We start from the raw sequence: 13,580 nt of genomic DNA on the forward strand, positions 1-13,580 counted from the left end.
TTATTTTAAGTAATACTATCACCAATTCATTCTTCACTAGAGATCATTGTTGAGCGAGTAATTTTAGTGCAGCCCCTGAAGTTCGATAACCCTACCCCTTTTGGTGTACCACTATATTACTTGTGTGTGACCCGTGCAATTGCGGAGAACACATCAAGTTTTTGGCACCATTGTTGGGTATTGGCAACTTTTAAGAAAGCTTATAATATGGTGTTCTAGTGTGTTTATATTGTGTTTATGTGTGAATATCTTTCTTTGCATCGTGTTCTTTATTTTATCTTATTTTCTTCTTATTGTTTGCTTTTAGTTCTTTTGAGCTTACATTTATCTATTTTGTACGTGCAGGCACAATTGCATGACCCGTGGGAGCACATTTTCACCATTAGCATGTCCTGATCTCGAAATTGAGAGAAATTTTAGAATAAGGATCCATCAAATCAATTTGAGTGAGACACGATCTATTGAGATAAGTGTGACTGTGGGTTAGGAAGATGAAATGGTTCGAAATCAACCACAGAGTGTCTCAGATTTTGCCTGACCAATTCTTGAGGGGTCGGCTCAAGTATTGTTCATCCTCCTGTCACCACAAAAAATTTTGAATTGAAGCTGAATTTCATTCAATTGGTGCAACAGATGTGTCAATTCGATGGATTTAAGGATGAAGATCCATATGGGTACCTTAGAAGTTTCTTCAAACTTTGTGACACTTATAAGGCGAGCAATGTTTCTGATGAAGCGGTTCATCTGAGACTCTTCCCATTCACATTACGAGGAAGGGCAAAGCAGTGGCTAAATTCCTTGCTACTTGTGTCTCTCAAAACATGGAAGCAGACTTCTGAGGCATTTGTTGCTTGATATTTTCCTCCTATTAAGATCACCAAACTCAGAAGTGACATCTCTTCTTTTTAACAACTGGAATCCAAATCATTGTACAATACATGGGAAAAGTATAAGGAGATGTTAAGAAAATATCCAGATCACGGAATCATTGAATGGATGCAAATCCAAATCTTTTTATAATGTATTGAATAATTCCACTGAACAAATGATTGATCCAGTCACCGGAAGTTCCTTGTGTAGCAAGCAACCAGGTGATGCACAAAAGATAATTGAAGAGATGGCAAACAATGGGTATCAATGGAGTTCATAGAGAAACAAATCGGTGAAGTCTGCTAGAATTTATCAATTGGATGTCATGACTACTCCTATAGCACATGTTGAAGCAATAACCAAGAGATTAGACAACATGCAATCTCCGCCTCCAAGCTTGGGACCCATTCATGATAATTCTAGCCACTCATGTGATCCAAGTTTTTCCTCTTCTATTTGTGCAAGTACTGAACAGATTGAGAAAGTGGATTTCTTTGGTAAGAACTGTCATTTTCAGAACAATCCATATAGCAACACATACAATGCTTGATGGAGGAATCATCCAAATTTTTCTAGGATTCAGCCATGACACGGACAGTTGACACAATAGCAGCAGCAATACAAGCCTCCACCTCAAGTTGCACAACAATCACAACCTTCATCCTCTTCAGAGTCTTCTAATGATCTCACCAGTTTAATGACCTGATTCATCAAGAGTACTGAGACTCGATTCGCCGATAATAATGAGATGATCAGAAACACCAATGCAACTATGAGGAACTTGGAGCATCAAAGAGCTCAAATTTCCAAGTTAGTAGAAGAAAGATTACCGGGGAACCTTCCGTGCAACACTATGGCTAACCCAAAGGAATCATTGATGGGTGTGACTTTAAGTAGTGGGATGCAACTCCAAAACTCTATTAAGAAGGAGCTTGAACTAGAAGTTGCTAACCCCATTATGACCACTGACATGGACGTTACCACAAAGGATAAAACTTTGATTCTAGTGTATAAACAGAAACCTTCATTCCCTGCCAAGGCAAGGAAAGACCAACAGGTTAAATAGTACAAAAAGTTCCTAGACATGTTTAAAACTTTGCACATTAATGTCCCATTTCTCGATGCTCTTGTTCAAATGCCGAGGTATGCTAAATTTTTGAAGGAACTGCTCACCCACAAAAAGAAGTTAGGAAACATGTCTTCTTTGACACCCAGTGAGGAGTGTTCTATTTTGCTATGTAACAAACTCTCCAAGAAGGAGAAAGATTGAGGGGGCTTCATTCTTTCATGCACAATTGGGGGTTTGGTTGATGAGAAAGCTCTTACCGACCTTGGAGTGAGTATTAATCTAATGGCGTACAGAATTTTTCAAAATTTGGGACTCGGTGAGTTAAAACCCACAAATATGACTTTACAATTAGCAGACAGATCCACCAAATGACCAAGGGACATGACTGAAGATTTTTTGGTTAAAGTAGACAAGTTTATATTTCTGGTGGATTTCGTCATCTTGGATATTGATGTCATGGTTGAAGTACCGATAATACTAGGACGACCATTCATAGCAACATCCAACGCCCTTATTGATGTCAAAGATGGCCGAATAACACTTCAAGGTGGTGATGAAGAAACTACGTTCAGACTTCGTGACTCCATGAGACACACAATAGACTTTGATAATACTTGTTATTGCGTTGATGTTGTTGATGAGGTTGTTTCTGACTTTATGTAGGAGACATTCATGAAAGATAAACTTGTAGATCTGTTGGAGGATACCCCCATTGGATGATGGTGGAATTGAGGGGCACTAAAGGAAACTCAAAGTTTGGACTTGGTGGCCAGTGAGAATATAGAACCACCAGGGATGTGGATCTCCAGAGCACGGAAGTGGTGGAAAAAAGTATCATCTATGAAGAGATAGCCACTCATCTAACCACCAAGGCCGCACATTTCTGATCATTCCAATACTCAGACATTCGGTGAGGTCCATTTGATTAACATGTTGCTACCATATGCTTGTAATTGTGTCTCAAGTGGCCAACACAAGTCTTGATTTCCAGAACCTCCATAAACGCGAAACATGTACATCAAGCTAGTGACGTTAAACAAGCACTTCTTGGGAGACAACCCAAGTTGTTTGTTTAGCTAGTTGTTTAATAATTTTTTATGATTTTCATTTTGTTCTTGGATCATTGTTTTTCCAGCCATATTTCATCCCCAATCTATTGTGATTTCTCCTTCTTTGATATTCCTTTAATTCGACATTCTTACCGATATTGTTTTATGACTGGCCGTGTACCTTGATGTTCATTCGTGGAGGAATAGCCTCTGTTCTGGAAAGTTTCAGGTGCGACACGGGCAAGGCATGCCCGTGCGTGTGCCACTGATTTTCACTGGCTATGTACTTTAAATTTTTCCCAGATGGACACGGGCTTGACATGATCATGTTAGGGAGAGACACGTTCTCCATTCTACTTGCATGATCATGTCAATACCATTTTGAATTTTCATAATTCTTCTAAAATTTTCAGGGGGTTAGGACACTTAGTGACATGATTGTGTGACCCCTGGTTCTCTTTGCTGTAACCTTGCAATCTAACACACACGTGTCATGGGTGTGCCCGGGCGCGACCGTTCAGTTCCAACTTTTCATTTTAAAAACCATAACGCCGGTGGCTGCGACCTTTCATCGCACCCCTCTCTCCCAAAATGGCCGACTCTTCTTCTCCCCATTCGGCCTATTTAGGACGGTGTCTTCGTTTTTAGCCTCCATTGAAGTTTTTCCTCATTGATTGCTTCTCTTTTCTTTATTGTCCTTTCAAATTCGGTAAGTGCCATTGTTTTCTTTTGCATATTTTACGATGGCAATGTTTGGGTGTACGATTTGTAGGCCATGGTGGTCATGTATGAATTGTGTTACATTCTTGGTAGCATGGTTGTTTGAAACCTCGGTGGCCAAGCCTCGTAGTCCTTTTTGGGACGATGATCATAGCTGACAGGATCATCTCACCGCTGATCCTTTTTCCACCCAATTTGGGCTCTAACATTGCCACGGTCATTGTACCCTTAGCACGACCATGTCCGCCCCGAATTTTTGTATGTTGTATTGAATTGTTTCACTTTTTCTTTGCATAAAATGCCTAGGAAGGACATCGCTGGAGGGCCTTCTAAGAGGCCTAGGAATGATGCCTCATCATCTGGAGTAGAGTATCAACCTACATTCCATACCCGGCCTCATATTGAGTGATTTGCAATAGTTACTGAATGCTTGGGCTTGGCGATAGCTGTTTCAAGTCACTGACAACACCTATGAGCAGTTGGCAATCAAGGTGTTGTCCACTTTAGAGTTATCGTGTGTTACTATCACGTTTTACCGCGCCGATTACATACAGTTTCAGATCTTTGGAATGTTACATCGTGTGAGCTTCACTGAGTTTTCCATCCACTTGGGCTCATACGATGCTGAGTTTACGTGCACCCTTGCCAACAATGCCTTGCTTACTTCCAGACCGGCAGGGGAACCCCTAGTGATGCCTGGCGATGGTTGAGCTCCTCTCTGACTTATGATCCACATCGCAGCAAGGCCACCGCACTCCACTCCCTAGTACTGCATTATATTCATTTCATGCTCGGTCACACTCAGATAGGTCACGGTGACAACACTAGTGTTGTCAACTTGCAAGATTTTAACTTTCTAATTAGCATGGTTGACCGGTTTCATCTAGACTTGGGGTATGAGGTCGCCGTGTCCATTTCCCACCAGGGGATATCTCCACATGTAGATGCATTTTTTGTCGCTCCATACATCACTCGGCTAGTCTGCCACATGGGCACTCTTAGGCAACTGATAAGATGTGAGTGGTAGGGGGTATGGCGCCCATGACCATCGAGACACTATGTTCGATGAGATTGGTTCATAGGGTTGTGACTATCCGAGGGACAGAGTACCGTGTTACATTGACTGATGATCCACCTGCTAGCGACACTATTATTCCTACTTCTACTTCTCCTCTCCAGCAAACTCAGGCCACATCTTCTCGTCCGCGATCATGGCCACTACCTGCCACTTCAGAGCCAATTTTTTGTTCATCCATCGAGTTTCAGTGGCTACAGCGGCACGTGGTGCGCATTGCCGAGCATTTGGTGGTGTGGGTATCACCGGAGTCTTTCTCCACTGCACGTCCTAAACGACATGTCGGTATCGACACAGCAGATTTGGGGGATTCAGACACCTCTGCCATTCGTTTCGTTGATGGTTCCGGTCCTAAATGTACCGCATTTTGATCCAGTGATCCTTATCCTCCCTTGTTTAATTCTTATCTTTATTACCTATTTATTTTTCCTTTCTGTGTGTGCTATGTAGTCAGTCAGCAAAGGGTGTTTCCTACTGCCCTGACATTTTTCTTTGTTTACTTTTCTTGTTATTACATTTTTCATTTTACTACTGGTGTACATTTCTCGGATGTCCCAATTTATATCTCAGGACTTATGTGGTTACTTTGAGTTAGCATCACGTGAGAGCGGCACCATCCCTCTCTGTGTTTGACTTTGGGAGGATAACACATGTTAGCGACACCACTCCTTTCTCAATTCAGGGCAGTCGCTTAACCCTTTCCCTTTACCGTTCCTTTCATTTCATTGCGTTGTTTATTTACATTGCTGACAATGTAATTTTCAATTGTGGGGGAGCATTGCATGCTTACAGGTGATGAGTGCTTTTTTTATGATGATGTATGATTGGTTATTTGCTGATTATTAAACTTAGGGGGACAAGTGTGTGTTAGTAACCATTGTAGTGAAATTATGACTTGCTTTTACTTCCTTAACATAAAACTCTTGCCACCGAACCCTATTTTTGGTTCAACATGTTTTGTGTTTAAATATATATATATATATTTAGAAAGTCAGATTCATTTTTAGGAATGCCCTACCAATGATCTTGTAAAGTTTAGTTTTGTGAAAAAATGGTAGAAAGAGCTATCACCTTAGATGATGGGAAGCCACTGTTGAGTAGTCAAATTTTGGGCATCATAAACATACATTTGGCGACCTAACAGGGAAAAGGCTACCACTAGGGTGTATGAAGCTACTACCCATTGAATTTAGTTTCGTTTGCAATTTGTTATGACTGTGGGGAATGTAAGTTAGGGTTTTTAAACACACATGCACTATGTTTTGGAAGTGTGAGAATATTCATTCTTGTGCATTCATGTTTGTACTAACACAAGTATTTCCCCTACGTTTAAAACCTTCATCACCTTCTTCTTGAGATCGGAAGCATTGCACTCATTTCCTTTGTTATTAAGAGTTTGGTGATTGCTTGAGGACAAGCAACAATTCATGTGTGGGGCTATTTGATGGGTGCACTTTGTACATATGTTTCCATGGCCCAAATCTAGGGGTAATTTTTTGATAGGTCACTCAACTTTAGTCTTGTTTCAATTTGGTCACCGAACTTCAATTTACATCAAAATGGCTATTAATCTTTAATTTTGTTTCACACGTGAGTGACTGGATCTAATTTCGTTGACTTGGCCATTAGGGATCACAATCAGCAAATGGCCACATCATTTAAATCATCTGACTCATCCCTATCAAGCAAAGAAACGCCACATCATCTTCTTCTTCCTCATTCTTCACCCACTTGTCTGACTTTTCCAACTTTGACTCAGACATTTTCAATGAAGTCCAACCCTGCCTCTTCTCTCTCTTAGCCACAGCTTTGTCGAAATCAGGATTCTCTTGCATAGAAGCATGGATCCGAAGCTGCAGGGAAATGTGTTGATGGCAGGGAAAATATTAAGTTAAAGTTGAGACATGAATACATAACCTCACTTCCAACGCAAATAATATTATTCTAAAACATACAAGATGATGGTCAAATAAATCATTAGAAGACATAAACTGTCAAAAAATAAGTTTTGTGGCAAACTCAGCATATATAATATATCTAAAAGCCATTGCACCATTTTATGTTAATACATGATTAGAGATGCATAAATGAGGGTGATTATTTTCTTTTACTATATATATTTTGTCTCATAATGAATGTAGACAGACACACTATTTAGGATATCAAGTGTGTTCTGTTAAGATACAAATATTAGTCAAAACGTACTTTTGAATATTCAAAAGCTTTCGCATTTCAATGATGGCAGAGCTTTGATGGAATAAATATATATAATTTGGAAGGTTTCTAGTATATTATAACAAAAGATGAGCCAAATAGATTCAGATAGTGAACGTCATTCACAAGTGTGACCCATTTTCAGCTTGCAAAGATTCAGCAACATGCACCAAATTAATTTAGTTCATTCTATATTTCCTAGCAATAATCTTCATGTCTACCTAGCTACCCTCATATATATGTATATATATAAAAACAACTTGGTCATTCTCATTGACCTTACAATGTCATTGAATGATAAGCAAGCAAAACTTTGAGTTAAAGAAGATACATGCATACATGCAAAGTAGATGTACAGAAGATGAATTATTATTACATGTAAAGACATCTAGATCTAGTGTTTGACTTTTCCTATCATCTCCATGAAGTATGACAAGTGCTTGGCGAGCAACCTGAGCTTGTATGCAGCAGTGTGTTTTGCGTCGATCTCTATAGATGACGACTCTAAGATGTCCATGAACAAGCTGACCTCCGGTTCGAGGCTCTCCGGTGACACCATCTCAAGAATCTCGGAAGAAAAGATGATGGTCTCACCCTAAAAACTGGAGTTCATCAGAAATGTCTGAGTTAAAGCTGAAAAGTAAGACAAATGAGTGAAGGATGAGAAAGAAGAAGATGATGATGATGTGGCCTTTTTTTTTGCTGACAAGATTACTTAAATGATGTGGCCATTTGCTGATTGTGATTTATGCTGGCCACGTTAGTAAATTGGATCCACTCACTCGCGCGTGAAACATAATTAAAGATTAGTAATCATTTTGATACAAATTAAAGTTCAGTGATCAAATTGTAACAAAGCCAAAGTTGGGTGACCTGTCAAAAAATTAACCCCCCAAATCTATCATTTTGCTTATTTTGAAGTTTACTTTTATGCATGAGCAGTGCTATTATGGGTAAATTTCTTATATGTCCAAGAATAGGGGCTCGATATAATTTGGAGTTAAATCGGGAAGAAAATGAGAGAATATTCAAAAAGAGCTCAAGTACTCAAGCTGGACACCAGCTGGACATGCTCATATCATACCCACTGAATATCTCAGCCTAGTGTCGATCCAGCAAGCAATCTATGTAAAAGGGCGCTTCCAAGCTTTACACGGTCAGGACATGATTGTGTCCGTACCACTGAAAAACCAAGGTTAGTGTCGATCCAGCAAGCAATTTTGTTGGACAATAGGCGACACACGTTGGGTGCTCCTGACATGCTCGTGTTACATCATTGCACAGTTAAGACATGATCATGTCCCTTCCACTAAATCTTCCAAGCAGAGGCATCCTATTTCAATCAGGTCTCTCGCGACATGACATGGTCTTGACACGCTCGTGCGTAGACCATGTCAAGCCTGAATCCTTTCTTTTGCACTTCAAGTTTTAGGGTTTCTTTTCCATCTTTGTCAGGGATCTTTTTTCTCCTCCTGAAAGATATTGATGAGAGGAAAGATAAAGCTTATCTACACGTTCTAAGGCATGAAGGAACGAGTCGGAGGCACAAGGAAAGTGGTGCTAGTACACGGAGTTCAACATTGGAGGCAAATCTCAAAGAGAAGTGAGTCATGTCTTCTTTATTTAGATCTTGTGTTATCTCCATGTTGTACCCACCCATGAGGGGTTAGCCGGCCACGGTGCCACGGGGTGGGAACTTTGCCACTTTGTATGCTTTAAACACTTGTACTCTTCTTGATTTACGGAGTCCTTTTGGTCCTTGTGTTGAATCTTGTATTTCAAAACATGATGTGCTTGACTTGTGTAGCCGCTTGGATAAAATTGTTGGTGGATTGTCACAGCTATTGTTGTCCTAGGCAATTGTATAACTTGGTGAGCTTGAATCCAAAGTTATCTTTGCAAAACTTAAAGTATTTGAGATCCTTAGTTGCAATATTGCTTTGGAGCACACACTAGAGACTAACCATGTACCTGGTAAACCTTGAGAATGAGTGAGCATCACTATGTGCCTAGGAAACATCCCGGGGCATTGTTCTCTTATTGTTAACACTCAATACAATTGCCTTTTTATCTTCATATGTTCTCTTCTTCCTTGCTTCTTTATTTTCTCTTTTATTTTAAGTAATCCTATCACCAATTCATTCTTCACTAGAGGTCAATTTCTGTGAGTACTTTTAGTCCAGTCCCTGAGGTTTGACAACCCTATCCTTTCGAGGTATCACTATATTACTTGTGTGCGACCCGCGCACTTGCAGAGAACACATCAAGGGACATTACTATAATAAAACATAGGATTAGATTATTACTTTAAAAAAAGATAGGACTAGGGTTTTGATTCAAAAATAGTAGAAATTAGGAAAAGAAAAGATAGGATGAGGGTTTTGATTGAAAAAATATTAGACATTTCAAAAAGAAAGTATAGGATTATTGTTTTGATTCAGAAATAGCATACATTTCCAAAAGAAAAAAATAAAATTATGGTTTTCAATAAAAAGTAGGAGGCATTAAAAAAACTTAGGATTAGCTTTTTGATTAAAAAATATGAGACATTCCGAAAAGAAAACATATGATTATTGGTTTTATTTAAAATTAGTAGATATTCCCAAAAGAAAGCTATGTTTTTCAATCAAAACCGGAAATTAGTAGATATTCCCAATAGATATTCCCAAAATTAGTAATGTCTCCTATTTTTCAATCAAAACCCGAATCCTATGTTTTTTTCCGTTAATGTGTACTATTTTTTAATCAAAACCCGAATACTATGTTTTATTTTCTCAATGTCTATTGTTTTTTAATGAAAACCTTAATCTTATGCTTTCATTTTGTAATTCCTCTTATTTTTAAATCAAAAGACTAATCCTATTATTTCTTTTTGAAATGCCTCCTATTTTTTATTTAAATCACTCTATCCTATATTTTCTTTTCGTAATGTCTAGTACTTTTTCATGAAAACCCTAATCCTATGTTTACTTATAGTAATGGTTCCTATTTTTCAATCAAAATCTTAATAATATGTTTTTTCTTTTCAAAATAACTACTAAATTTGAATCAAAACCATAATCCTATGTTTTCTTATTGGAATGTCTTCTATCATTCAATTGAAACCCGAATCCTATGTTTTTTTTCTTAATGTCTCCTATTTATTAGTTTTGAATTAAAGCCCTAATCCTATATTTTCTTTCTAGAATGTCTCATTTTTTTAATCAAAATGCTAATCCTATCTTTTGTTTTGATAATCTCTGCCACTGTTTTCGTTTTAAAATGTCTCATATTTTTCAAACAAAACCGTAATTTTATGATTTCTTTTCGGATTAGGAGATATTCCTATACCCTAATTCCAAGTGTTCTTTTTTGGAAGGCCTCCTATCCCTTTGGAATGTTGCCTATTTTTGAATCAAAATAATAACACTTTCTTTTCTTTTCGAAATGTCCGCTATTTTTTATCAAGACCTAATCTTATGTTTCCTTTTGAAATTGTTGATTATTTTTCAATCAAAACCTTAATCTTTTATTTTCTTATATTAATGTCTCCACTTTTCAGTCAAAACTGTAATCTTATGTTTTCCTTTAGGATTGCCTACTATATTTGAATCAAAATCCTAATCCTATATTTTCTTTTCGGAATATTACCTATCTTTCAGTCAATATCTGAATCCTTTGTTTTCTTTTCTTAATGTCTCCTATTTGTCAATTTTCAATCAAAGCCCTAATCCTATCTTTAAAAAATAGGGTTTTCTTTTTGGAATGTCTCATATCCTTTGATGAAAACCCTAATTCCATGTTTTTTTTTTTTTGAATGACTCATACTTTTTCATCAACACCCTAATCTTATGTTTTCTTATAGTAGTGTCTCCTATGTTTTCTTTTGGCAATGTCTCCTATTTTTAAATCAAGACACTAAGGGGCCGTTTGGTTCGCGGTAATATAGAAAGATTACCACGTGTTATATGGTAATCTGAAAATATTACCACGTTTGGCATTGCACCGGTGGTAATCTGGATGGTAATATCACATTACCAACTTATAAATATTACAAAGAAAGTGGTAATTCTATTACCACCAAATTTGGTGTCTATCTTGGATTACCGTGGTAATCTTATAACTTTTTATATTTTAACAAATTGATTACCATGAAAACCAAAGTAATAAAAGTTCCCAACCAAACATGGTTATATTAAATTACCGCAATATTCCCACACATATAACCTTCCACTCATATTACCATGGTAATCTCGTTACGTGGTAATATATCATTACCACGAACCAAACGGCCCCTAATTGTATGTTTTCTTTTCGGAAAGTATACTAATTATCAATTTTCAATCAAAACTCTAATACTATGCTTTTTTATAGTAATGCCTCATATTTTTTAATCAAAACCGTAATATTATGTTCTCTTTGGGGAATGCCTACTATTTATGAATCAAAACAACAATCTTATATTTTCTTATCACAATGTCACATATTTATCAATCAAAATCCTAATCCTATGTTTTCTTCTTGGAATGACTCCTATTTTTAAATCAAAACCCTAATCTTATGTTTTCTTTTAGAAATGTCTACTTTTTCTTTATCAAAACCCGAATCCTATGTTTTCTTCTGGAAATGTCCCCTATTTTTTAGTTTTAAATCAAAACTCTAATACTATGTTTCTTATAGTAAAGTCTCCTATTTCTCAATCAACACCCTAATCCTATGTTTTCTTTTCCAAATATCTTATATATTTCAATCAAAACACTAATACCTACTTAGTAATGCCTCCTATTTGTTAATCAAAACCCGAATCTTATGTTTTCTTTTACTGAATTTCCACTATTTTTGAATGAAAACCCTAACTATGTTTTCCTATAGTAATGCCTCCTATTTTTAAATCAAAACCATAGTTTAAAAAAGTGGTTGAGGCGTATGCCTCTAGGAGCGCCTTGAGACGAGACATTAGGATTTTGCCTCGAGGCGTACACCTTCTATAAAAAGCATAAATCCTACGGATCAATAGGGTAATGTGCTCCGCCTCAAGACGCATTGCCTTGAGGTGCCAGAGGCGTGTGCCTTACCCACCCCTATTGCTTTCTCCCTATCTGATGTATACATAGTTATACCAACATATATAGATAGTTTTTTTAAGTTTATAAAATGTATAAATGAAAGATACCTTAATTTATTTAATACTAATGTTAAAATTAAATCAAAATGATATAATTATGTAATAAAAAAACTCACCACAAAAGATTTGACGTACTTATTAATCGATCTATAAATTAGCAAGTAACCAACTAATCATTTAAAAATAAATTCTATATCTAACTAATCATTTAAAAATATAATGTAACTAATCATTTCAAAATGAAATCGTAACTAATCATTAAAAAATGAAACAATAATAAAAAATTTGAAATATTTTTTTAAATAAATGGATATAAAAGAGACCCATTTAAATAACCCTTAATTTTTTTTTTACCAACTATACTTCTAAAAAAATTATAAAAAAAACTCGATTACTATTTTGCAGAAATTACAAACAATTTCTAAGAAATTAGAATGAACTATGAAGTTTAAGATAGAAACTATGAAAACCCAATGGCAATTAATCTATTTATTATTAATTTCATGACAATTTTGTCAATTACTATTTACATTTTCAGTTTTTGTTAAGGCTTATGCCTTAAACCGCCTCGAGGCTTACGCTTACGTCTCATTAAAGCAAAAGCCTTAGGTACGCCTTTCACCTTTTTAGAAATGTTTCAAAACCCTAATCCTATGTATGTTTTGGAATGTCTCATATGAGTACGGTTTTTGAATCATACGAGACATTCCGAACAAAAAAACATATGTTTTGATTGAAAGACAGGAGACATTCCAAAGAAGAAAACATACACAATCGCCAAGCTGTTGTTGTTGCTCCACCTTTGTCGCTTCATGTACGAGCTCCTATAGAGTGTTGGAAGGGAACATCTCCACTTGATTAGTAATATCACGGTTGAGACCACTCAAGAACCTTGACATATTCGACTCAGCACTTTCTCGCAAGTTGTATGGATCATCAGGATCTCCATCTCCTTATAATATTCATCGACAGTTCTTGTACCTTGAACAAGCCATTGTAGCCTATTATGTAAATATATATCTTTCTAGAAGTGTTGTGGAACAAAATGGTGTCGCATAGCCCTTTTCATAGCATCCAATACGCGAATATAGCCATTACCCACAAATAGCATGTCTTCCTGTAACTGGTTCCACTATGTTAGTGCATAATCGGTACATTTAAGAGATGCTAAGTTTACTGATGCGGAGTTTAGTATTGAGGCGCAAGACTGTGCCTTTCTGGACAAATTGGACATGGCCTAACAAGGGTATTCTAGTATTTTTTCAAGCGGTGGATTTCTGGTTTTTAAGGGTCTCACTTGAAGGAAAACGGGTCAACGAGCACAAGTTACTAACTTTGATTGTGAGCCATGCCAGATTTCGGCCGAAATCCATCATCTTGGCTTCAAAAAGAGCAAATTTGCCATTTTAGGAAAGATTTGATTTCATTATATCTTAGGCTAGAAACCTCCAATTTATAAGCCGTTTGTGGCAATAGTCT

General features: G+C 36.9%; 1 non-coding gene across 1 annotated transcript; it reads right to left on the reverse strand.

Moving 5' to 3' along the window:
* Positions 1-879: 879 nt before the first annotated feature.
* LOC120252415 lies at positions 880-986 on the reverse strand. The gene has a single exon (XR_005533946.1). It is a non-coding gene; the product is annotated as a small nucleolar RNA R71 (small nucleolar RNA).
* Positions 987-13,580: the final 12,594 nt, after the last annotated feature.

Source organism: Dioscorea cayenensis, chromosome 20 (assembly GCF_009730915.1).
Source record: "Dioscorea cayenensis subsp. rotundata cultivar TDr96_F1 chromosome 20, TDr96_F1_v2_PseudoChromosome.rev07_lg8_w22 25.fasta, whole genome shotgun sequence".
NCBI lineage: Eukaryota > Viridiplantae > Streptophyta > Magnoliopsida > Dioscoreales > Dioscoreaceae > Dioscorea > Dioscorea cayenensis.